General features: G+C 40.5%; 1 long non-coding RNA gene and 1 pseudogene across 3 annotated transcripts in view; both read right to left on the reverse strand.

The window, feature by feature from the left end:
• Positions 1 to 23,109, reverse strand: part of LOC145550271 (NACHT, LRR and PYD domains-containing protein 3-like) — a 35,651-nt pseudogene extending 12,542 nt beyond the window's left edge. The window contains exons 1-3 of the transcript XR_014086180.1: positions 23,067 to 23,109; positions 22,116 to 22,397; positions 19,870 to 21,685 (exon numbers count right to left, since the gene is read on the reverse strand). The product of XR_014086180.1 is annotated as an NACHT, LRR and PYD domains-containing protein 3-like (transcript). The remainder of the gene's footprint in view (positions 1 to 19,869; positions 21,686 to 22,115; positions 22,398 to 23,066) is intronic.
• LOC145550280 (uncharacterized) lies at positions 12,290 to 18,571 on the reverse strand. Of its 2 annotated transcripts, XR_014086189.1 has the most exons (3): positions 13,475 to 15,209; positions 12,868 to 12,982; positions 12,290 to 12,773 (listed from the first exon to the last, which is right to left on the reverse strand). It is a non-coding gene; the product is annotated as an uncharacterized LOC145550280 (long non-coding RNA). The 2 variants fall into 2 exon arrangements; XR_014086187.1 differs by having other exon boundaries at positions 12,868 to 18,571.
• Positions 23,110 to 24,128: the final 1,019 nt, after the last annotated feature.

Here is a 24,128-nt window from a genome sequence, read left to right on the forward strand (position 1 = left end):
TTAAGCGGCATTTTTTCTGACCTGCTTTAAGATCAGATGTTGCCCTGTTTTGCAGAAGCTGCCCTGAATGCCAGAAAACCTCAATTGGAGTTCCTACCAAAGCACCACTTCAACCCCTTCCCATTATTGGCACACCTTTTCTGCATCTTGGGATGTATGTAGTTTGTGGTGTTAATGGTATGTACGTTAAAACTACAAATGACCACCAGTGATGACATCACGGGGCGCGTCAGGCTTAAATACACAGGTGACGCTGATTACTGGAATGTCTATGCTGAGAGTTGATGTGATGCGAAATAAACTAATCACGATTATACAGTTGGACTGAATGCACTCCTTCGTTAACACGACATGGTGTCAGGAGTGGTGCTGTAAATCGTCGTGAGGCTGTAACTTTATTCGGCTACCGGAGACATGGCTGAGGACGACGTACAGAGAGTTGGTTCTGCGGGTCCATCTGCAACGTTCAGTATCCAGCCGCCAGAGTCTTTCGACTTCACAAAGCCGCAGGAGTGGTCCAAGTGGATACGGCGATTCGAACGGTTTCGTCTGGCAAGTAACCTGAACTCCAGTTCTGAGGAGAATCAAGTTAACACGCTCATTTATTGCATGGGAGACGAAGCTGACGATGTTCTGCGGGGATTAGCGTTATCTGACGCTGACAGGAACACGTATCAAGGAGTTCGTGAGGGTTTTCAAGCTTTCTTCGTTGTCAAGAAAAATGTTATTTATGAGCGAGCCCGGTTTAACATGCGCAAACAAGAAGAGCATGAAACCGTGGATGCCTTTGTTACTTCACTGTATGCGCTAGCAGAACATTGTGCGTATGGAGCGCTACATGATGAACTGATTCGCGATAGACTGGTGGTGGGACTTCAAGATAAAAGGCTATCGGAACGTATGCAACTCGATCCAGATTTGACATTAGAAAAAGCCATTACTTCAGCAAGACAAAGTGAAGAGGTGAAGCGGCAGCAGTCCTGCCTGCGTACTGATGCCAGATCAGAAATGGCTAATTGCAAATCTGTCGACAGAGTGTACGAAAGCGGTGTTAAGCCTTGTAAGACTAAATATTGACCCAAGATGCACACTTCTATAAGTGCAAAAAGAGAGGTTCCGCAGTGTTATAAGTGCGGTGGTTCTCCATCCCATCCCAAACGTGACTGTCCAGCTAATGGGGAAAAATGTCATCTATGTGGAAAAAAGGGACACTATAAGAGGGTGTGTAGAACGCTCAAGACTGTACATGTTGTGGAAAGAGACGATTTTTTGTTTTTAGGCAGCATTACAAACGGAGATGAACCTTGGAGGATGGATGTTGAAGTAAATAACCAAATTATTTCATTTAAGATTGATACGGGTGCTGATGTTACAGTTTTGCCATATACCAGGTTTAAAGACATTTACAGAGATACAAGTTCTCCCATTCTGAAGAAAGTCACTAGACAGCTGCTAGGACCTGGGGAAATGCACTGGACATTGTGGGGGTTGTTGAGATGTTAATGAGAAAAGGGGACAAGGTGATACATGAAAGTGTATGTTGGATAAATGTTATATTATCTTTTCTACTTATTAGTTTTCATTCTAAATAATGTAGTTATCTATAAAAGTATCTCTTCTGTTTTTGAATTGTGTGTGGATTTAGTAGAAACTTGTGTCACATATTTGTTTCATGTGGATTGTAAAACCACCCCCGTTCCAGGACGCCAGCAGACAGAGTTGCTGGTGTCAACAATGCATGCTGACCATTACCTTATAAGGAGAAGAAGGCCAGTTGGGGGCATCTGGAGAAGGAAGAGGAATGCATACTGTAAACCAGTTTCAGCCTGTTTCCTCCCCCACCTTTAGAAATCATCTGTAACCAGGGTTTTTCCAAATAAAAAGCGGGGAGAGCGGAATGCAAGCCAGAGTTTGTTTGGGGCATGTGACTGGTTGCATCTCCGAACACCTCTCCTCGCAGCGAGTTGAATTCTAATCTCTGTCTCCATGTTTCTTTTGCAGAGTTATATACTTATGTCAGGGGTTAAACCTGACATATACTTTGGTCCTTCGAGCCGGATCTCAAGACACCTGAAGGTTGGTCCAGCACGCAAGGGGATCCAGGTGAAGTCTGTGGCCACAGCTTAAAAATCCTTTTCCAGGACTGGTTGCCCTTGTGGGGCTGGACCCCGGATGGTTGACGAGTGATCCAGGAGCACGGGAGACAGTGAGTAGTTTTCTGTTAAAAAAAAGGCCTGAATGAGACGTGTAGAGCACGTAGAATTAAAACCCTGAGAATCCTAGGCACTATCAGGTAAACTGAGTAGTTAAATTCCGCAGGGAGGGCAGACTCCTCTAACTGATAGTTAGTTAAATTCTGTGTGGGACGGCGGAGTCCCCTACTGCAGTTAAGAGAAAAGAAGCGCGTTCTAAAAGTGTGATTGTGTGTGTGAGTGAAGACTTCTGACTCTAGACAGAACTCTTATACCAAAAAACAATAGGAACCAAGTGATGAGATTTTGTGGATGCATGCAGGCAAGAAAGCTCCACTCTTTTTGAGTTGAAGTGAGCTTTACCACAATCTAAATTATCATCACCCTATTGTAAAAATCCCAGTGTTTAGAACACAGTAGGTGTTGAAACCACACTGGGCTAAATTTAGTTCAAAATTAAAACAAAATGTAATGGAAAAGAGAAGCAAATGGCAAAGGAAGGTTATGAGCAGATAAAAGTCTGGCTCCAAATAGCAAGAAAGAGAGAGGATGAAGAGAGAAGGGCTGAAGAAAGGAGAGAGCGGGAGGCAGAAGGACAGGAGAAATATAAGGCAGAAAAGACAGGTTGTAAGAAGGAACCAGGGGAAAGTAGCAAAGGTACAGTTATGTTTCATAGGAAAGAAGATGACAATGAAAGCACGGTGTATGCAGCTCTAATGAGAGAAGCAAGGCGTGCGGTGCAGGAGGCTGCAGCTGAGCAGCAACACCAAGCACCCCCGACACATCATATATAGCAACAGCACAAGGCAGAGGCTTGCTTGATAGACCACCCTCATATGATTCGAGCCCAACACCCACAAGGACCAGATCACGGGGATCAGTGGGGGGATGGTCTCATAGGTTGGGAGGGCTATTATCACCTAACCCACCTCAGATGCCCAACCTCCATGCAGGAGATGAGGACTTATTTCCCATGATTGAAATGCCAAACCCAAGGGCAGGCCAAGATGGAGCTCTCCCAACTATAAGTGTTTATAGAACATGGACAAAGGATGATATAAAGAGAGCAGTAGATGGCATTCCACACCCTAAAGAAGACGTAGAGCAGTGTGTGGAGGATATGGAAAATCTTAGAAGAACCTACTGCTTAAATGGTGCTGAGGTACAACAGGTCTGGATGCAGTTAACCGGTCCAGACTGGTATCATGTTAAAGGGGATTATGACCCAATGAATAGAGTAAATGACCCCCTGGTGGTAGAAGAGCAGGGAAGTGACACTTTAAACACTAAAGTGGGACATTTGCTCACCAGGATCAGAGCTAGGTATAGAAGACAGGCAAACTACACTGAAATCAGTAGGTGTAAACAAAAACCAGAAGAACCTTTTGATGATTTCCGTGTTAGAATGGAAAAAGTGTTTAAAACACACAGTGGATTACAGGAGGACGGTGCTGACCATGGGCCATACTGTCAGCAGTTAAAAAATGCACTACATGCAGGCTCTAGACCCGAGATAAACGGGTGGATAAATAAACATTATATAGGAATGAGTGGAGGAACACTGGGAGACTATGTGACACATGCTTTGCATGCAGAAAAAGTAACAAAAGCTAAACAAAAATCCACACCTGTCTCCACCTTCTTCCAAGACACTGGAGATGAAATGGAAGTGTACTACCAAAGGGATAAGAACCGAGGAAGGGGTAGAGGAAGAGGGAGGGGCCGGGGCCGTGGATTTGGACCCCGCCAAGGAGGGGGTCCGAGGGTCTGCTGGACATGTGGAAAAGAGGGCCACATTGCCAGAGAATGTCAAAGTGGAGCACAGGGGAAAGACCAACATCAAGCATGACTAGATTTAGGTCCAGAAGTCATGCTCAATTTAGAAGAATTATTTTTTGAAGAAAAAGTTAGACCAGAGGTTGAATTAGTAGTGATGGGAAAAAAGATTATCTTTTTATGTGACTCAGGGGCATGCAGGACAACTATAAGACACAAAATACCAGGAATGAGGTTGGGCCCTGAAAAAATAATGGTCAGGGCCGCACAAGGAGCTGTTAATAGCATACCAGAAACACAGCCAATCTGGATAACAGATCCAGAAGGAGAACAATGTGAACTAAAAGTGTTGGTACTGCCAGACTGTCCAGTAAATCTGTTGGGACGAGATGGCTTAGTAGCAATGGGATTAGCATTGATGCCTACACCAGATGGGCTGAAAGTAATGAGAAGACATCAGGAAACACAAGATGTAATGGATCCAGATGACCTACACATTACTTTGTGGTACGAAAACTCTCCAGGCCTGGACAGGAAATTTGAAGACCAATTACACAGAGTAACCCCAGTAAAAGTCACCATAGCATATGTGTATTCTGATGTGTCAGCAACCTCAGCAGCCTCTGTAATCCTCCCAGAAGAGGTGAAGCAATTTTTTTTAAGATGGAGAACCTCATGACTGTGAAGCTTTAGCAACCACCAAAGCTAAATGTAGAGCTGACCTAACTGATACACCATTAGGGTTTGGACAAATAGTATTTGTAGATGGATCCTCTAAAAAGGACGCGTATGGAAAAACTAGAACAGGATACGCTGTGGTAACATCCGAAAAAGTACTGTAGGCAGAAGCTTTACCACAAAATCTATCTGCACAAGCAGCAGAACTGATAGCATTAACAGAAGCTTGCAAACTAATGAAGGATAAGGCTGTAACAATCTATACTGATAGTCAATATGCATTTGCCACGATACACACTTTTGCCCAGTACTGGAAAAACAGGGGAATGATTACATCTACGGGTAAACCAACAACTCATGCTGACCTGCTAAAAGATTTAATTAAAGCAGTACAGCTACCTAAACACGTAGCAGTCTGTAAATGTGCTGCACATACATAAAACACAGACTTTGTATAAAAAGGGAATGCATTTGCAGATAAGCATGCAAAAGCAGCAGCAATGAGAGAAATAAAGGTTTTATGGAATGCTACTGAATCATTACAACAGGATGTTTTAAAAGATATGCAACAACAGTCACCTACACAGGAAAGAGAATCTTGGTTAAAAAAAGGGGCAAAAGAAAAGAATGGAATATACACTTGACCAGTAGGAAAATCAATCCTACCAAAAAATTTATACAAATGGGCTGCAATATTGAGCCATGGTAATACACATGTCTCAACAGGGGGGATGGTAGGACTAGTATCTAAATACTTTACTACTTATGGATTTAATACTTATTCAAAAAATTTTTGCAGAACGTGCCTCATCTGTGCAAAACACAATGCACAGGGAAACTTAAGACCAAAAAGGGGACAGTTTCCCAAACCAGAATATCCTTTTCAGCACATACACATGGATTTCATAGAATTAGATGCAGAAAAAGGAAATGAAGGAAAAAATATTGTCTGGTAATTATAGACTCCTTTTCCAAATGGGTTGAGCTGTTCCCAACAAAGACACCTGACGCATTAACAGTAGCTAAAGCACTATGCAAAGACATAATACCAAGGTATGGGATACCTGAGAGAATATACAGTGACAATGGAACGCATTTTGTGAATCAAATAATAAATAACATAGGGAAAGCATTTGAAATAAACCTAAAACACCATTGTGCTTATCACCCACAAAGTGCAGGCCTGGTTGAAAGAATGAATGGTACTATAAAAAACAGGTTGAGGAAATGTATGGAAGAAACAGGTAGACCATGGTCAAAGTGTGTAGATTTAGTCAAACTGCATATTAATATTACTAGCACCAGTGGGCTAACTCCCTATGAAATGCTGTTTGGAAGACCATATAGATTACCATATTTTGGAAATTCCTGGGAAACAAATGATGAGAGTAATCTAGCTGACTATATGAGAAAGATGTTAGAAAACCAGAAACAACCACCATCTGATGATGAATTCCCATCTGTCTGCCATAGGAAGCCTCACTAGTTGAACCAGGAGATTGGGTGCTAGTGAAAAGTATAAAGAAGAAGCATTGGCACTCACCTAAGTGGGAAGGACCCTACCAAGTATTGTTGACTACTGGCACTGCATTAAAGATAGCAGAAAGAAATACTTGGATACACATTGCAAACTGGTGATACGGAGAGATGACTAAAATTACATTTTTAATAATAGTGTTCAATTTGTAATAGTAATAAGTGTTGTAGTGATAGCTTTTTTTTACTTAGTGTAGTATTGTGAGGATTTCAAAGACCTCCAGAGAAAAGTCCAGCTACAAAGGGAGTTGCATTTATAGTATACAACTGTCTCAAACCTGGTGAAGATTGTCCACAACTCTGCCGAGAGGTGCTTAGGAAATCATCATAATCTACAATGTTGACCAAAAGAAATAAAGTCCTACTGGGACTAGGGATACTGATCCTAGCCATTGTAATAACAATTATTTTTAGTTTTAAGATAAGACCACACCAGGTAGCGAAAAGGAGATCCTTCCCAGTATGCAGGATATGATTTTTATCTGGATAGTCATGTAAGAAACACCAGGGATTCGTGGTGGGGAGACACTTTTATCACTACGTCTCGCTCATGGAAGCCAGACTCATATGGGTGGACGGATTTAGCAAAAACATGGAGGAAAATTGTTACAAATTTAACAGTAACCACAACCTCAGTGTATCTCACCATCAACTCAACGGCAATGCCCCTAAATGAAAAAAAAAAATGTTCAAGGATTAGATTATGCGCATGGGCACCAGGTACTGACCCATGTTGGGAGCTAAGATTGTGTCCTTTGTTCATGGCCAACATGGCAAAGGCATCAAACGAGACTGGAGGAAATTTAACTCCCGCAGGGGGACAAAAAAGAATTAAAGCTATTGTTGTAGTAGACTATAAATTGCCTATTGATGACTGGTTTAGGGTAACCACAGGTATATCTGCAGAAAGCAATAACTGGCTTTTAATGGCTGAACAAGCTGCAATTGCAGTTAAACAGGATTGTGTAGTATGCATGGGAGCACGTCCAATTTTACGTGTAGTACCAGCTCCCATTACACCAGGATGTTTAGTACCTGTCATGACTCAAACAGTACCACCACCAAATTGCACTGAATGGGATACAGTGTATCCCTTGTCAGTACCAGACAAACAGAAACCTGTGTTTTTAAAGAAAATAGCAAAAGGAAACTTCACCTGTATCAGAAGACTTGGAAAAGGACAAGAGTTAGGAAAACTAAACAAATCTCAGTGTACAGACATCGTGAATGTAACTGATTTCAAACCACTGTCCAGGGCTGACATCTGGTGGTGGTGTGGAGATGACAGGTTGTTTGACAGACTTCCCCACGACACAACAGGACTCTGTGCAGCAGTGATTTTGTTACTGCCCATTACCATTGTTCCTATAACAGTGCAGGAATTATTGCAGACTACTTTAAGCATTATTTCTGGCCAGTGGAAAAGATCCAAGAGAGCATGGAAGGATGCTGAAGATCCTACCTATATAGATAGTATAGGTGTGCTTAGAGGAGTACCAGATGAATATAAATTAGTTGATCAGGTTGCAGCAGGTTTTGAAAATATACCGATAATCTCAGCGCTTTTTCCTATAACACCAAACAAGAATGTAGACAGAATCAACTACATCCACTACAATGTTCAGAGGTTAGGCAACAAAACTCAGGAAGGATTTGAGGCCGTACACGCTCAGTTGTCTGCTACCTCCCTCATGGCTTTCCAGAACAGGATTGCGGTTGACATGTTGTTAGCTGAGAAAGGAGGCGTCTGCAGTCTCTTCGGAGTTGAATGTTGTGTTCTAATTCCAAACAACACAGCGGCAGATGGTACCTTGACCAAGGCTATTGATGGCCTGAGAAGCCTGAATAAGAAAAGGAAAGACCATTCAGGAGTGGACACTGAGATGTGGGATGCATGGGCAAATATGTTTGGAAAATACAAAGACTTGGTAGCCTCAGTCCTAATTTCCATAGCTGTCTTTGCAGCAATCTTAACAATGTGTGGATGTTGTTGCATTCCTTGTATAAGAGCACTTCTAAATAGATTGATCACAACAGCAATAACTCCTATGGAAAAGCAGCTTTATGCACTGTTGCCATTGGATGACGAAGCACTGGAAGAAGAAGATGCAGCGGACCCTGATGGAGAAGAACTGTCACTGCATCTGCCAGACTTGTATCCTGATCCTAATGACTTTTAAGAGCTAGATGTAAACAATAACTGTTGACCCTTTTTCTCCTCTGAGTGTAAATAAAAGTACTTATAGTGAACTGGTGTTTGAAAATCTGAAACAGAAGAGGACACTAAGTGATTTGAGAATAGATACTTTTATGATAAACAGGAGGGAAATGTTGGATAAATGTTATATTATCTTTTTCTACTTATTAGTTTTCATTCTAAATAATGTAGTTATCTATAAAAGTATCTCTTCTGTTTATGAATAGTGTGTGGATTTAGTAGAAACTTGTGTCACATATTTGTTTCATGTGGATTGTAAAACCACCCCCCTTCCAGGACGCCAGCAGACAGAGTTGCTGGTGTCAACAATGCATGCTGACCATTACCTTATAAGGAGAAGAAGGCCAGTTGGGGGCATCTGGAGAAGGAAGAGGAATGCATACTGTAAACCAGTTTCAGCCTGTTTCCTCCCCCACCTTTAGAAATCATCTGTAACCAGGGTTTTTCCAAATAAAAAGCGGGGAGAGCGGAATGCAAGCCAGAGTTTGTTTGGGGCATGTGACTGGTTGCATCTCCGAACACCTCTCCTCGCAGCGAGTTGAATTCTAATCTCTGTCTCCGTGTTTCTTTTGCAGAGTTATATACTTATGTCAGGGGTTAAACCTGACAGTGTATATTATAAAACATCTGCAGACTGCACTTTTGGGCAGGCCAGCCATTCAGAAACTGGAGCTTGTAGCTAGATTAAATGAGATAACTGCTGAAACAATGAAAGCTAGCTATCCAAAGCTCTGTAGTAGTCTGGGAGAAGTGAGACAGCCTTATGCCATCAAACTGAAACCAGGAGCTCAACCATTCTCATTAAAAACACCCAGAAGGATTCCACTTCCTTTGATGGACAAAGTCAAGCAAGAACTGTCCCGCATGGAAAGTTTGGGTGTGATCAGCAGAATTGAGGAGCCAACTGAATGGTGTTCAGGAATGGTGGTTGTTCCCAAAAAGACAGGTGCTGTACGCATATGCGTCGATCTCACAAAGCTGAATGAGTCTGTGTGTAGAGAGAAGTATATTCTTCCGTCTGTAGATGAAACACTCGGTAAACTGGGAGGAGCTAAAATCTTCAGTAAATTAGATGCTAATATGGGCTTTTGGCAAATACCTTTAACTGAGGAAACAGCAAAATACACAACCTTTATTACTCCTTTTGGTCGTTATTATTTCAAGCGGCTACCCTTTGGTATAGCGTCTGCCCCTGAGCATTTCCAAAACAGAATGGTAACAGAGGTCACAGAGGGGCTAGATGGGGTAGTATGCCATATGGATGATGTGTTAGTGTGGGGGAGAACACAAAAGGAGCATGATGCTCATCTGCATATCATTCTTGAAAAGATTCAAGACGCTGATATTACACTGAACATCAATAAATGTGATCTTTCAAAACACACCGTAACATTTTTGGGCCACGTTATCTCTGCAAATGGAGTTAGCCCGGATCCAAATAAAACAGAAGCTGTGAGAAAGATGAAAGAACCAAGAGATGTGAGTGAGTTAAGAAGCTTCCTTGGAATGGTTAACCAGCTGGGGAAGTTTATTCCACGGTTATCAGAGCGAGACAAACCTTTGAAGGATCATTTGTCAAAGAAAAACTGTTTGATATGGGGAGTTGATCAGGCCAAAGCATTTCAAGATCTGAAAGAGATGCTTTCATCTCCGCCAGTGTTAACTATGTACGACACAAACAGGGAATGCAAAGTTTCAGCAGATGCATCAGCTTATGGTCTGGGGAGTGTGCTGCTTCAAAAATGGGGTCAAGAATGGAGACCTGTTGCATATGTGTCACGAGCATTAACACAGACTGAGCAGAGATATGCACAAGTGGAAAAATAAGCTTTGAGTTTTACCTGGGCTTGTGAAAGGTTCAGTAATTATCTTATTGGCAAACATTTCCAAATGGAGACTGATCATAAACCACTTGTGAGTCTGTTGGGTTCTCAGAGGTTGGATGCCCTTCCACCGCGCATTCAGCGTTTTAGAATGCGTCTTATGAGATATTCCTATTCCATCTCATATGTGGCAGGGAAACATCTGGGGACAGCTGACACTCTGTCATGTACCCCCATGACAGAAAACTTAACAGAAACAGAAACGAAGTTGGTTGAAGACTCAAATATTTATGTGGACAGTGTGATACAAAACTTACCTGCAAGCACTAGCTACCTTGAAGAGCTGAGAGAGGAGCTGAAAAGGGATAGCATATGCGTGCGGGTGATGCAGCTATGTGAAGGAGGATGGCCTACACACTACAACAGTGAACCAGCACTTGGACTGTACTGGGCTGAAAAGGCATTTCTTACAGTGAAGGATGGTCTTTTGTTAAAAGGAGAAAGACTTGTTATTCCTTCCACTATGAGAAATGATGTGCTCATGAAACTACATGAAGGACATCAGGGAGTGGTGAAATGTCAAGAACGAGCGCAGCAGTCAGTGTGGTGGCCTGGACTGAGCCAGCAGCTAAAAGAGCTGGTTCTAAAGTGTCACACCTGTAACAGAGAGAAAGTAAATCATATTGAGCCACTGATGCCATCACAGTATCCAGACAGACCATGGCAAAAACTTGGGGCTGATCTGTTTACTTTGCAAGGGAAAACGTATATTCTGGTTGTGGACTATGCATCAAGATTTGTGGAAATTGCTCAATTAAGTCCCACAAGATCAGCAGATGTGATTCCCCACTTGAAATCTGTGTTTGCACGTCATGGTATTCCCGAAGTATTGATCACAGATAACGGTCCCCAGTTTTCATGTGCTGCTTTTGCTACATTTGCAAAGTTATATGGATTTCGCCATATTACAAGTAGCCCCAGATACCCACAAAGTAACGGGGAAGCTGAGCATGCTGTTAAAACGGTGAAAACTTGTTGAAGAAAGCAGCTGATCCATATCTCGCCTTACTCGCCTATAGAGCAACACCACTTTGGAATGGATAAAGCCCAGCAGAGCTTCTTATGGGAAGAAGACTTCGCACGACGGTGCCAACACTTCCATCTTTATTGACACCAGTTCTTCCGAATAGTAGGATGGTTGCTCAAAAAGAGAAAGAGAGGACACAAGATGCAGAGAGATATGATTTACGCCACAGAGCAAGAGTTCTTAGCAAACTCACTCCAGGACAAGGTGTGTGGATTAAAGTCCAAGGCACAAGTGGAGCAGTCACTGCAAAAAGTCCCCTTTCAAAAACAAGAAAAAAAAGTACAAAAATAGGGTATAATTTTCTTAAAATAAGAAAAATTATCTGCCAACAGAACAAGAAAATTTATCTTGTCAAGATTTTCTAAAACAAGAAAAAATATCTTACCAAGATAAACCTACAATATCTTAAAATTAGTGTATTTTTACTTAAAACAAGCCAATTTTACTTATACGAGTAAGATATATTATCTTATTTTAAGAAAAATTATCTCAAGTAAAGAAAATGTTACTTGACACTGAATTTCTTAAAATAGCGTAAAATTTTCTTATTTTAAGAAAAATGTTCTATGTATTAAGAAAATAAATCTCATATATTCTATTTGTATTAGTAAAATTGGCTTGTTTTAAGTACAAATACACTAATTTTAAGATATTTGTAGGTTTATCTTGGTTAGATATTTTTTCTTGTTTTGGAAAATCTTGACAAGATAAATTTTCTTGTTCTGTTGGCAGATAATTTTTCTTATTTTAAGAAAATTATACCCTATTTTTGTACTTTTTTTTTCTTGTTTTTGAAAGGGGACTTTTTGCAGTGTATACCTAAATCTAGTTTATTTTTATTGTTGCATAGGATTAAAATATATATTTTGTCACAGCTTTACTCAAGGTTCTTATGCTAAGACAAAAATCCAAAAATTGATCCTGTGAATACTGGAACAAGAGATGTTATTGGCTTGCTGAAATGAAGACATAAGTTCAATTACTTTTAACATCTTTATTACGTTTAAGTTTCACATAAACACAATAAAACATGACTACTGGTCAGAATTTAAAGTCTGGATGGGCATCTGATTCTGAAACAATCCTGTAAAATGACAGAACAATGACGATCTGACACATCTGCTGCACTAAGAGTCAAGCAAACCAAATTGTCCAAAGCAAAAAAAAAATCTTGGGATTAGATGTCAACAATAGGAGCTTCCTCCGCAATGAACTTCTTCCAATAAGCCATAGCCTTTTATATGTGGAAGTCTTGCCTCAGTTACGGACGGCGTTCTCAAGACATCTGTCAGCAGCACAGAGAGAAGTGGCCACAGACACACGGATGCTGAAAGGTGTAGTAGCTATGATGTCCTCCTTTCAGAAGATCAGGGCAGGCATGGTTCCAATGGCCAGTAGAAAGTTGGTTTCACGATCACCACAGAGCTGAAAAGTGGTCTTGTTTGAAGTTGTTGGGTCATCTGCTAATTGGAGCACAGACAGAAAAACAATCACAAAACAAACCACGTTTTAGGGTCTAATCAGTGTAATGATGAATCAGTATCATAAATTTCTTACCTCAAGAATGTGAAGGATGCCGTCACTTGCAATTCCCAAAGTTTCTTGTAGATGGTGCAATACGTGATTGGAGATGTGTCTGGCATAGGCTTCACCATGGCAACAGTTTGGTTTACTTGAAAAATAAAACAAGTCTTATTTTAGTTTATGTGCTCAATTACAATATTACATGAATTCAAGATGGCAAGAAAGTCATTTTAATTAAATCAAACTAGGACTACTTAAATTCACCAATCAAAAATAGTGTTTAAAATATCCTGGTAACAGTGTGGAATATCTAACCTAGGCTTTTAGACTCATTGCATTTAAGTTTTTAAATTACAGCACATCAAACACCCTCAGTTAGTGAAATACTAGGCGGAATTGCCCTTTAACCATTTCCCGAATCATAAGCTACGAATGAGAAGCCATATTAGCTATGTTAAAAAACGGAAGCTACCAAGAACTCGTGTCGATATTTTTAAGCCACAGCTATTGTGGTTAATAACTGTTCAAAGCTCATATTCACAAGAGCGGCTCTTTAACCGCGGATGAAAATTGGCATATCACGACATGCTAACTAGCTTCAGTTAGCTTATCTTAGAAAGACAGACAACTTTAAACTTACCTCTGACTACAGCAGCTGTAGGGTCTATACACGTAAAAAAGTCCTCCATCTTCATCCATGTCCAACCGAGATTAGAGAATTTGCCAAAAGAAAATCTTATAAAAGTACAGTAGATAAAAGCTTAGTTAGGCTGTTACAACTGAATCAACCGTTAATCAGGGCAGTTAAATGATCTCTGGCGTTGCCGTTAGTGATGTGCGGATTGATACTGAAATATCGATTCTTCCGATACCAGAACTTAATTCTTTAAAATCTATTGTCAGATCCAAGGATCAATACTTTCAACACTTTAGTAATTTGAGATAATGTATATTAACAAGAGCAAGTTAGAAAGTAACTAAATTATTGAGATCTTGCCGAAATGAAACGTTGTTAATGGGAACTACTTTTTCTTCCGCCTGGTGAGTATGTAATGTGTAAGGACGTAATGCCCAAGCGCAGCGTGCTGCTGACGCTCACTCACTCAGAAATGAACATGTTGACAGATTATAAAAAAAAGTGACATGGAGCCATTTCAGCTGTCATTTTATAGTAGTTTTAATAATTAAACAAGGATGTGTTTAGTAGGGTTATTACTTTACTAATTTTCTTTTTTTTAGTTTGCAACTCCATTTTCATGTTTTGTATATTTCTGCTGAATTAAAATAGCTTATAGTAAACGAGATTGTTCTCAATGTACTTCTGAGTTTAAAATGAGTGCATCAGAGTACATTGTGTTCTTTTTATGAAGCCAAGATATGGATTACATTTATTTTTTATTTAATTAAGAAACAAATTAATTGTCTTTTGCACAAAGTATGGGATCTGTATTGCCAATACCACCTTAAATTTTACTCGGTATTGGATCGGAAAGAAAATCTGTTGTATCGAACATTAATACTATCTCACTGACATTTTGGGCGCTTTCCCATGTGGATTGTATGATGTCATAAAAGGGGTTACAAACATGATGAATAAAATATTGTTCAAACTAATATTAGTAACTTATAAAGTAAGAATTTGAAATATAAACCAAAAGTTAAAATATTTATCATGACATTGAGCTAATCAATATTGTTGATTCTAATCTCATTGTGTGGAATACCAGCCATTTCAAATCACACATCAATAGAAATTTCATGACATGTCAGTAAGAGGTCCCACATCTTGCATCAAGAAGATCAGATTAAGGTCCATAGCAGATGCAAACATGACAAGAATTATCTTGATATATAAACTGATATTGTTTCTGAAATTGTTGTGTTAAATGTCAATCGTTTAAATATTAAATTATAATTTCCTGTACACTCTGCTAACTTATACAAGAATATAAGTTCCTGGGTTTTTTTTAATTTTTCATTGACAATAACACAAAGGATTCCATTTGGACATAGTCTGTTTTAATTATCTGAATACATTTAATTAAGTATGTGATTTCGCTTTCTGTGCTTGAAATAAGAAATTTTTACTTATATAAAATAAGTTCTAGACTTGAAGTTTGATTGGTAAATATTGATATTCTAGATTCTAGCACATATTTACTCATAATAAGTAATATTTTCTTAACATTAAGCTTTTATATCTTACTGAGATAATTAAGTACAAAAACACTTAAAATAAGAAAAATATTCTTACATAAATCCCTCTTGGTGAGAAAAATTATCTTGTCAGAAAGAAAACAAGAAAAATCTCCTTAATTTAAGATATTTAATCTTACTAAGATTTCAGTTTTTGCAGTGTGGTTACCAGTCATTCGACTCCACGGTCTTATATTGTGGAAGGACCGCATGGATCAATTAGGCGAAATCGTCATCATTTGGTTGCCATGGAGCCTTCGACAGAGCCAGAAGTACCGGAAGGGGACCTGGCTCCAGAACAAGCTCAACAGAGTTCCAAAGAACCTACACAGCAGAATCTTCCTGAACTTTCACCTACTCCTAGAACCAGGTTTGGGAGACGGATCGTGAAACCTGATAGATTGAATGTATAGTAAAAGGGAATGAAATAATTTGTGTACATGTTACGCTAAAGTTTAGGAATGATTAAATGAGTATTTCTATTTACAATGTTTTCTAGTCTTAGGTAGAGACAGACCTTCCAGCTACAGAGGCAGAATAATCCTCTAAGGTCTGTTGAATCAATGGTAGTCCACCCATTGATTCTAGAGAGGGAAGATGTGGTGTTAATGGTATGTACATTAAAACTACAAATGGCCACCAGTGATGACATCACGGGGCGCGTCAGGCTTAAATACACAGGTGACGCTGATTACTGGAATGTCGATGCTGAGAGTTGATGTGATGCGAAATAAACTAATCACGATGATACAGTTGGACTGAATGCACTCCTTTGTTAACACGCCATAGTTGGCCCGGTGGAAAAAAGTAAATCTGGAAATCGCTTCATGCTAGTCATCACAGACTATGCGGCAAGATATCCTGAAGTTTTTCCACTAAAGACTGTTAAAGCAAAACATGTGGCTTCCTCACTGATTCAGCTTTTCTCAAGAGTTGGATTTCCACAGGAGATTTTAACCGATCGGGGCACTAACTTTATGTCCACACTGTTGAAACAGGTCTATAAGCTGTTGGGCATGAGGACAACACCATACCACCCAGAGACAGATGGCCTGACGGAGCGTTTTCACCAAACCCTCAAACAAATGCTTCGTAAGTTTGTTAATGATACAGGGTCTGATTGGGATCAGTGGTTGCCATACCTCCTTTTTGCTTACAGGGAGATACCTCAGGCTTCCACTGGTTTCTCCCCATTTGAGCTCCTTTATGGTCATGATGTGATGGGCTCTCTGACCCTGCTGAGAGATGCATGGGAGGGAGATCAAAGTAAAGAGGATCCTGTCAATGTTATTTCATTTCTCCTCCATATGAGGGATAAACTGCAGCAGATGAGTGAGTTGTCCCAGAGTCACATGGCAACTGCTCAGAAATACCAAAAGGTTTGGTTTGACAAGAAAGCTCGCCACAGAAGTTTTGCTCCTGGTCAGAAGGTTCTAGTAATGTTGCCAACTTCTGACAGCAAGTTGCTTGCAAAGTGGCAGGGACCCTTTGAAGTACTGAGAAAAACTGGACCTACTACCTATCAAGTCTCTACACCAGGTCTCCAGCGAGAGAGTCGAATGCGCCATGTTAACCTTCTCAAGGAGTGGGTTCAACGGAAGGAGAATGAAACTGAGGTGTTGCTTATTCACAGAGTGGAGGAGGAAGTTGATGACTATTTGCCTTCGGTAACATCCTCTGTGCTGGACCTAAGCCATCTCACCAGCGAGCAACAGTCTCAGGTAACACCTCTTATTACTTCCGACTTATTTCAAGAGTGCGCAGGCCGCACCACTCTGGTGGAGCACAGCATTGCTCTAAAACCAGACGCTGTTATAAAGCGCATGAGTTACAGGATACCCGAACGCTTCCGGGTGGAGCTGAAGGAGGAGATGGACCTCATGCTGTCTCTAGGAATCATCCAAGCTTCAACAAGTGAGTGGTGCGACCCTGTTGTTGGTTCCAAAAAAGGATGGCGAAATAAGATTTTGCATCGACTTCAGGTACCTCAACTCCATATCAAAATTTGACTCTTACCAAATGCCACGTATAGATGACCTCATTGAGCACCTGGGGGAAGCAAGATATTTAACAACTATTGATCTGTCTAAGGGCTACTGGCAGGTGCCTCTCGCCAAACAGTCCCAGGAGCTGACAGCATTTCGCACCCCCTGGGGATTGTTCGAGTTCACAGTCCTGCCAATCTGTCTGCATGGGGCCCAGCAACATTTCAAAGACTAATGGATCAGGTACTCTGTGGGCTCTCAGCATTAACCTGTGCATACCTTGATGATGTTGTGGTTTTCAGTGGAACTTGGGAAGAGCATGTTGACCATCTAAAGGAGGTCCTACATCGGCTGCGTTCAGCAGGCCTTACTATCAATCCAGCAAAGTGTGCTCTTGCTAGGACAGAAATACAGTACCTGGGGTACACCATTGGAGGTGGTACTCTGAAACCTCAAGTTGATCAAATCAATGCAATAGCATCCTGTCCGCTCCCACAAACCAGAAAACAGCTGCAGTCTTTTCTTGGCAAGGCTGCATTCTACCTTAGATTCATCCCCAAATTCTCAGCTAGAGCAGCATCCTTAACAGACATGACGGGCTCCAGAAGTCCCACTAAAATTCAGTGGACAGCAGATGCCATTGCATCATTTAAGGACATTAGCCAATCTCGGAGTAAGAATCCAGTTTTGCATTCACTGGATTTTGCAAAAGACTTTTTGTTGCAGACTGATGCTTCTGAAAGAGGCCTTGTGGCAGTGCTTCTGCAGGGACCACCAGAGGACCAACATCCAGTTGCCTACATCAGTCGCAAGCTGCTACCAAGAGAGAGGCGATATGCAACTGTGGAGAAGGAAGCCATGGCTATTAAATGGGCCCTTGATTCATTTAAATATTATTTGCTAGGAAGAGAATTCACACTTCAGACTGATCACAGAGCCCTCCAGTGGCTAGAAAGAATGAAGGACACAAATGGGAGAATCACCAGATGATATCTTGCTGTGCAGCCATTTCGGTTTAAGGTTCACTACATCCCCGGTAAAGACAACACCACTGCTGATTACCTTTCTCAGTGCCAGAGGGAAGATCAGGAAGTGGGGGAGTGTGTGATGGCCAAATCCATGGCCACACTTTGAAGTCGGTAACTGTTATACACAATTTGTTTTTCATTCAAACGCAACACTTTAGTTTCAGTAAACATTTATTAGTTGATTTGGATACATTTGTTCTTTATGTTGGCGAGTACATTTAGTTAGCATGTGCATTTGTATCAACTTAAGTTAAATTTTTTGCTTGAGACTGACCTTTTGTTTGTGTTTTGCTGGTACTTACCTGCCTTGGAGTGGCCAGACAAAAGATGGGGGCCAGGGATCAGCAGGCATAAATGCTGATTGGACTACACCACTAGTTCCTGCTGATAGGGGAAATTTGTAGTTTCTTTGTTTAGATAAGTTTTGTATTTAAGTAAATATTAGTATTTAAACTTTAATATTTTTGATTTTCATTTTGAGAGTCGTTAGTTTAGTCAAACTTAGCTGTACTGGTATTTGTTTTTGTGCTTGTAATTGTTTTCTGCTTAATTACCCCCATTGTGTCTTAATTGGTCTGATCAGCCAGTATATAAACCCCTGTGTTTCATCTCTTTGTTAGGTCAGTTATGTTTGTTTGTGCAGCCAGTTTGTTTACTTTTTTGCCTGAGTTCAGTTTTGTTTCTTTGGCCTCTTTTGTGAGCTCAGTTCATCTTTTTGTCCTTTTGTAATCTTTGGGTTAAAATAAAAAACCCTATTTTTCTAATTAATATCCTGTGACTCCTCCTGTTTTAACTCGGTCCATCACAATGCCGCAGAGGAAACTGGGAGCAGACCAGACACATAATGCTCCCAGTTGTGGGTGAAGCAGTGAAAGTTCTCCAGGAACTAAAGAGGCTGGGATGTCTAAAGAGGTGAAGCTCATGTCTCTGCAGTGGTCTGTCCATCGTCTCAGAGGAACAAAGGTTTGGACGTCAGAAGAAATTGTTGCTAAACTCCTAAAGAGCTGAAGAGCAAAACCCCTGGAGGAGACGGAGCATGTGGGTCCAGCACCATCTTCGTGGTGATGTAGTGAAAGTTCCCCAGGAACTGCAGAGGCTGGGACGTCTAAAGAGGTGAAGCTCATGTCTCTGCAGGTCTTCATGGAGGACAGCTTCAACAAAGGCGTCAGATGAAGAGCTGATGAGGAAAATGGTTCCAGCTCTGGAAGCAGATTCTCAGAGCTTTGGGAGGATCTGACAGAAACCAGGACTTTTTCTGGAACCAGACAACAATCACCACATTTTGGTCTCGGTTACAAACTCAGAGGAAACTAGTGGGAGGAGGAAGAGGTGAGGATGATGACGGGATGAAGATGATCAACACTGTTCACAAAGTTTATAATTAATGCAATGGTTTATTTTAATGGTCCAAATTTCCATCAAATCTAAACAATTATTTTATAAAAACAGTCAAAGATCCTAAAAGGTGAATTATGGAGCAGCAGCTCAATGAGTGAAGAGGAGATTAAAGTTTAAAACGTCTCTCTGGCTGATTGGATCTTGGAGAAAACAAACATTTTCTAGAGTTCAGTGTTTTCTATTCATTTCAACCTGAAAACTGATAAAAGGTTAAATATTTTAAAAAGATCAAAATGTCTAAAAACCCGAAGCTGCAGCTGTCCTTGATGAACTGAATGTTTAGATGTTTGAATGGCTGAAATCATCCAGAGGATGAAGGAAGTGGTTAAAGGTAAAAAAACATCCAGAATCAACTTGAAGGAAGAAGAAGAAACAGGAGGACAATAGTGCTGAGTCAGCATTCACACAATGAAAACATCTGGACTCACCGAGCCTTTCTGCAGTTCCTCACAGCTGGAACCAGTCTCAGTCGTCCACCATCTGATGTCTTGTACTTCTCCAGGTCCAACTCATCCAGAACCTCTGACATCTGCAGCATGAAGGCCAGAGCTGAACAGTCAGTCTCTGAGAGCTTCTTCCCTGAATCCAGCAGCTGTTGGATCTCCTGATAAAATGAGACGTCGTTCATCTCCACCAGACAGTAGAAGATGTTGATGCTTCTGTCAGGAGAGATATCATCAGTGTTCATCTCCTTCAGGTTGGAGATGATTCTGTCATGAGAGATTCTGTCATAAGAGTTACAACCAGTGAATATTTTCTTTATTTTGTTTAACATTCCCTTCCTGGTTCCTGTACTGTTCTCTGTCTGACCCAGCAGATCCTCTAAGAGTCTCTGGTTGGACTCCACAGTGAGACCATGAAGGAAGCGGGCAAACAGGTCCAGGTGGCCATTTTTATTGCGGATCGATTTCTTCATCACTTTCTTCATGAACTCATCTAGAGAAGTGTTTTTGTATTTTTCTCCCAGGAACATCTTGATCACCTCTGACCTCCTGCTGGTGAAGCAGTGGAGCATGTAGACGGCAGCCAGAAACTCCCGGATGCTCAGATGAACAAAGGAGTAGACGGAGATGTTGCGCGTTCCTCTCTCCTTTTTAAACATCTGAGTAAAAACTCCTGAGAACAACGCAGCATATTTGATGTTGATGCCGCACCGTTTGAGGTCTTTGTCATAGAAGATCAGGTTTCCCTCCAGCAGCTGATCTAAAGCCAGACTACCTAGAGACTCAATCAGCTTCTTGTTCTCTAGAGCTTCTTCAGCTCCTTCTTTATACTTTTCCTCCTTGATTGTGAACTGAAGCAGCAGGAACTCTATATACATCTCAGTCAGGGTCTTGGGCAGCTCTCCTCCCTCTCTGGTCTTCATCATTTGCTCCAGAACTTTAGCAGTGATCCAGCAGAAAACTGGGATGTGACACATGATGTGGAGACTTTTTGATTTCTGGATGTGGGAGATAACCCTGCTGGCCTTCTCCTCTTCATCTCTGAATCTCTTCCTGAAGTACTCCTCCTTCTGGGGGTCAGTGAACCCTCTGACCTCTATGGCCCTGTCAATAGAGTTATCTGGGATCAAACTGGCTGCTGCAGGTCGTGTGGTTATCCAGAGGAGAGCAGAGGGAAGCAGTTTCCCAGTGATGAGGTTTGTCAGCAGAACATGCAGTGAGGTGGACTTTGACGGATTAGTCAGGACTGGATTCTTCTTGAAGTCCAGAGGAAGTCGACTTTCATCCAGACCATCAAAGATGAACAGAACCTGAAACTTTTTAAAGCTGCGGATTTCTGCGTCTCTAATTTGATCAAAGAAGTGATGAATAAGTTCCACCAAGCTGAAAGTTTCTTCTCTCAAGTTATTCAGCTCTCTGAAAGTGAATGGAAATATGAAGTCTATGTTCTGGTTGGTTCTGCCTTCAGCCCAGTCCAGAGTGAACTTCTGTGTTAACAGTGTTTTTCCAATGCCAGCTACTCCCATGGTCAGCACTGTTCTGATCCGTTGCTTTCTACCAGGGTTGGATTTAAAGATGTCTTCCAGGTGTATTTTTGTTCCTTGATTACAGGATGCTGTTTCAATCTGTCTGACCTCATGTTCCTGGTTGACCCCTGCAGTTCCTCCTTCTAAGATGTAGAGCTCTGTGTAAATATCATTCAGAGAGGTTTTCTCTCCACGTATTGCAATGCCTTCACAGATAGATTGGAATGTGTTCTTTAGAGACTCTTTGAGGTTATGTTGACATCGATCATCAAAATCTGAACAAAGAGATAAAAACACAAGATGAAACACTTGAAAAAATGAAGACTCAATTGATTGAATTTTAATTTGATTGTTTCTTTATCAGGATGTTTAAACAAAGAACTCATTCAAATTATAGACCATGAGGAGGATTTCATTCAGAAGAAACATGAAACATTCAAATCATGAAGAAAACGAGTCATGGAGCTTTATGGTACAGCTTTGCTTGTTAATAAATTGACTGGACTACAAACATCATGCTGAACATTCAAAGTGTTTTCACACTAAGAGTCGCCTCCTGCCAATCTACAGGAAAACTTTTCTATAGTTTCTGACCTACAGCCCAGCAGGTGGAGTGCAACCATAATGCTCCATTTATTTTTGTTATAATTAGTCACTGTTGGATGAGTTCACTTCCACCCAGTCATGATTGGTGAAGGGACTAACCTAAATCAGAGGAGTCGGAGGACAAACTCAGCTGGTTGGACAGGGTAGGATCTATGTTGAGAAGACGTTTGATCATCAATCTACTGGCTCTCTGTCCTTTCGTCCTCACAGCATCTATGGTCTCCCGGGCCTTGTTTGTGGTCACTGGGTTCCCTTCAAATATCGCCCGTTTCTCCGAAAGATTAAAGACACCATCTGTTTCCAGGTCGTCGAGGAGCTGAATCAGGTTTTCCTCAGAAACTCTCTTCACAAACTCAGGGCGAACCTTGAAAAGTTTTTTCTCTGCAGGCAGAAATCAGAAACATAATTAATTCAAACTGAGAAAAACGTGATGAAGATCAACTATTCATGTTGCTCCATCCAGGGATTCAGAGTCTGTTGATCAGCTCCTCAGGTCTAAACCTGTTGTGTTTCTGCCTCATATCTGAGTGACGACCACTGATTCTGTCTACATGAGACCAAATGAAGCTTCTGGTTCATCACTTTCTTTCCTCACTGCAGGAAGAACAATAAAAGAAACACCTTCTAAATATGGAGCTGCACTATTTTAGGAAAAAAGGAAATTATGATATTATTGGTGAATATTGTGATGAAAATATTGACTGATTAACATTTTCATCACTTTTCTTTCTTCATCTCCATCTCTAAACTTAAGCATATCTGACACCAAGTGATGGAATAAAAGATACAGAATGTCTGAGATACATTATTAATAAATGATGTGATTACTGGGTAAGTTAATCAGTGTATATAGTAAATATTCCTGAAGTATCAGAGCTGCTGGCCTGTTCTTCAATTTGGTTCCTTTTAGTTTCACCAGAGCTTCACTGAACAGGAAGCATGAAAACAATAAAGACACTGAGGCTGAGCTTCATCACATGGCAGCAACACAGGCTGTGATTGGTCAGTTTGTTCCTTTAAGATTCTTCATTTCTGCTTCTGATCACTTACCGAAATCCTCTTCCTGTTTCTCTGCCATCTTTTACCTGGAAAACATGAAGATTCATTATGTTTCAGACTTTATTTCATGAATAGTTTATTTTATGCAGTTGATATGGGAACTATAAATACCCTAAAAGTACTTATTTAAAACACACAAGCACAGACCCCTAAAGATAAAACATAATTATGTAATCATGAAAGCTACAATGTCAGAGCAAACTATTAAAAATACATCTGTGGTATAAAATACATTTATCACATCTTTCTTTACAAGAAATGACGTTCCTGACTGTTCGTCTGATTTCCTTTAGGTTGAGATGTAAACATCTTCACCTCTTGCTTTATGCCATCTGACTGTAATGTGTGGCTCCTGCCACCAGGTGGCAGAATCAGCTGCAGAAAGCTCCTCTAGTTTTCTGCTATTCTGGCTTGAAAAGCCCAACTTCAGTTCCCATTTGGCTAAACAACAACTTAACACATTACAGTTTACTTGGAAACTAAAATACTCACTGCAGCCATTTGGGTCAAAGGTCAAAATCCTGCCACCAACCCAAAGAGGAAAAGCATATATTACATAAACACAGACATTTAGCACTGAACCAAAAATAGCTAAAGATTTAACAAGTAGATTTATTTACTTCACAGGGAACTTTGATTTGTTTCATTACAACAAGTTCAGACTAAAGGAGAAAATGAAGGCTGGAAATATCAGTGAAAGATTTCAGAGATTAACATATAAAACATGTAAACAGAGTTACTATTAAGAGTAAATTATTACTGTGATTGAACCAATAATTACGCAAATATTTGCTAAATTATTTTAAATGGAGCGACGGTCAGAGTGGAGGAAAGTTTTCTTGGTATTAAAGAAACTTAAACATCTGAGCTTTCACAACCAAATCTCAGAGTTTTAGTTAACTTTTTACTTGTAAGGTCAAAATGTCAAAAATATAAAGAAATGAAAAATAAACAAAACATTTGATCCAAAATGGCCAACTTCCTACTAGGTGTGTAAATCGGGTCCAATAGTTTTTACAGGTTTTGATGTTTTAACTGTTCAGGTCTAAATAA

The sequence above is a fragment of the Poecilia reticulata genome, unplaced genomic scaffold (assembly GCF_904066995.2).
Source record: "Poecilia reticulata unplaced genomic scaffold, P_reticulata-male-v2 Scaffold_30, whole genome shotgun sequence".
NCBI classification, from domain to species: Eukaryota; Metazoa; Chordata; class Actinopteri; order Cyprinodontiformes; family Poeciliidae; genus Poecilia; species Poecilia reticulata.